This window comes from Arachis ipaensis, chromosome B9, assembly GCF_059453495.1.
Source record: "Arachis ipaensis isolate K30076 ecotype BB chromosome B9, ASM5945349v1, whole genome shotgun sequence".
Classification (NCBI taxonomy): Eukaryota; Viridiplantae; Streptophyta; class Magnoliopsida; order Fabales; family Fabaceae; genus Arachis; species Arachis ipaensis.
In genome coordinates, this window is record NC_142444.1 from 94202154 (window position 1) to 94205136 (window position 2983).

At 42.1% G+C, this 2983-nt stretch overlaps 1 non-coding gene across 1 annotated transcript; it reads right to left on the minus strand.

The window, feature by feature from the left end:
• Window positions 1-392: 392 nt before the first annotated feature.
• Window positions 393-496, minus strand: LOC148545508 (small nucleolar RNA R71). Its single transcript, XR_015901816.1, has one exon. It is a non-coding gene; the product is annotated as a small nucleolar RNA R71 (small nucleolar RNA).
• Window positions 497-2983: the final 2487 nt, after the last annotated feature.

Consider the following 2983-nt stretch of genomic DNA (forward strand, 5'->3'; position numbering starts at 1 on the left):
ATGGAAACGATGCCATCCCTGAGAGGAGGGTTCTTAGTTCATACATAAACCCGACCTCTGGGAATTGTGGTAGTAGCATCCAGAAACCACCCATTCAGGCCAACAATTTTGAGCTCAAGCCACAGCTAATATCACTTGTGGAAAATCATTGTTCCTTTGGAGGAAGTGCTAATGAAGACCCAAACCAACATCTCACAAAATTCCTGAGAATTTGTGACACTGTGAAGTCCAATGGAGTCCAGGAAGATGCCTATAAACTGCTTTTGTTCCCATTTTCACTTAGGGACAAAGCAGCTAAGTGGCTGGAATCATTCCCAAGGGGGAGTCTAACAACATGGGATGAGGTGGAAAGCAAGTTTCTGGCACGTTTCTACCCTCCACAAAAGGTCAATAGGCTTCGATCTGAGGTTCAGACTTTTAGACAACAAGATGGTGAAACTCTCTACGAGGCATGGGAGAGATTCAAGGACTTGACAAGGAAATGCCCACCAAACATGTTCCATGATTGGGTGCAACTGCACATCTTCTATGATGGGCTCTCTTATGAATCAAGGAAGGTTGTAGACCATTCATCAGGAGGTTCATTGAACAGGAAAAAGACTGTGGAAGAAGCCATTGAAGTGATCGAGACAGTGGCTGAGAATGAGTACTACTATGCATCAGAAAGGCACAACACTAAGGGAGTCATGGAGCTGAACCAGGTTGATACAATTCTAGCCCAAAACAAGGTGTTTGCCAAGCAACTAGCAGAGCTTACCAGGCAATTAGAAACAAAGCAAGTGGCTGCAATACACACACAAGATCAAGAGGAAGTAGGCATTGAAGGAGGTGATTGGGATGAGGCTAACTATGTGGGAAACCAACAAAGGCAATCATATGATCCACATTCCAACACTTACAACCCAGGCTGGAGAAACCACCCAAACTTTGGGTGGGGAAACCAACAAACCCAACCACAAAACCACAAACCTTACAACCACAACCAACAAAACAATTCCACATACCAAAACTCCAACCAAAGATCATACCAAGCCACACAAAACACTTACCCCCAATCATCATATCATGGCCAAAATAATCAACATACCCAACCTAATCCGAACCAACAATTTCAAGATCAATTAAACCGGATAGAAGGAATTATGGCAACCATGAGTCAAGACATCATTGAACTGAAGAGCTTCAGGGATGATGTAAGAACTACCTTAAGAAACCATGGTGAAAAACTCAAAAGGATGGAATCTCAAGTAGGAGAGCTATCTCAACAGGCACCCAAATCAACTGCAGTGTTCCCTAGTGACACAGAAAAGAATCCTAAAGGGGAACAAAAGAGAGTAAGATGGGAAGAATGCAAAGCCATCACCATAATGAAGGAAGTCTCAGAAGAAGAAGGAATCAGGCCCTCAGAGCAGGAACCAGAAATCTTGAAGGAAGGTGTGGAAGAAGTTAAGCAAGAAGGTGGAACTGAGCAAGCCAAGGAACTGCAAAAAGGCATGATGGAAATATACCAACCAAAAGCACCATTTCCTGAGAGGTTAGGAGGAGGTGAAAAAAGGAAAACCTACTCAAGGTTTCTAGAGACATTTAACTCTCTTCATGTCAATATTCCCTTTCTTGAGATTCTTCATCAAATGCCCACACACATCAAGTATTTAAAGGAATTGTTAAGCAAAAAAAGAGTTTTGAAGGGAGGACAAACAGTAACAATGAACAAAGAATGCAGTGCTCTCATCAAGAAGGACACACTCTCTAAGAAAACGGACCCAGGAAGTTTTCATATCCCTTGCATCATAGGGGAAACAAAAATTGACAGAGGATTCTGTGATCTAGGAGCTAGCATAAATGTGATGCCTCTAACTCTTATGAAGAGGCTACAACTGAATGAGGTGAGATCCACTGATGTAATCATACAACTGGCTGACAAAACTCAGAAGCAAGCTGAAGGGGTAGTTGAAAATGTGCTGGTGAAAGTGGGGGATTATTATTTCCCCACAGACTTTGTCATTGTGGACATGGAGGAAAGCTACTTACACCCTATCATTCTGGGCAGACCATTTCTAGCCACTACTAGAGCGCTCATAGATGTAGAACAAGGAGAGCTAATTCTGAGAATACATGATGAACAGCTCATTTTCAAAGTCTTCAAACCTGCATCTGAGCCTGAACCAGAACCTGAAAAGCCTAAAGATGATAGTAGCCATCCGTGTTTGGAGGAAAGTAATCCAGCAGCTGAGACTCTAAAACAGTCATTGGAAGGCAAACAAGAGTTGCAAGAGTTAGAGCCACAAGAATCAGTGGAAACAGATCAGAAGGATCCTCCTGACATAAAGGTCAATGAAGAAATCCTCAAGAGAAAGGGAAGAGTGATAGGGAGATTGCCAAGAGGATGGAGAAACAAGAAAATTCCCACTGAAGGTTTTTCTCCGGGAGATAACGTGATATCAAGTCATTATCTGCCAATCCCACCTGGCCTCAAAACCATTCCTTCCCAGCTCCCTCAAGTGTTCACAATCAGGAAAGTTCTTTCTATGGAACATTTAGAGGTCATGAATGAATCAAGTGGGGACGTTTTCATAGTGAGAGGAGAGGACGTCAAGCACTACAATCCACCCTAACAAGGGACAACCGTCAAGCTAGTGACGTTAAAGAAGCGCTTCATGGGAGGCAACCCATGTTTTTAGTATCCTTAATCTTTAGTGCTTTGCTTTACATCTAATAAAGCATGGTTTCTTATGCATGAACTTGAATCCTCAGGACAACTATTGATTAAGTGCACTAAACCTTGCATGTAAATTACAATGGGTCTCTAAGTTTGGTGTGCTTGATGGCACTCCCAAATCTTACTCGAATTGAATTCCATCTTTCATTCAAGGTGCACAACCAAACATTAAGTTTGGTGTTCTTTTTGAACACAGTTTATGAAAAGCAAGAAGTTCCTCTGGATTTCAAAATTCATGACAAGTATACCATTCACATGTTTTAA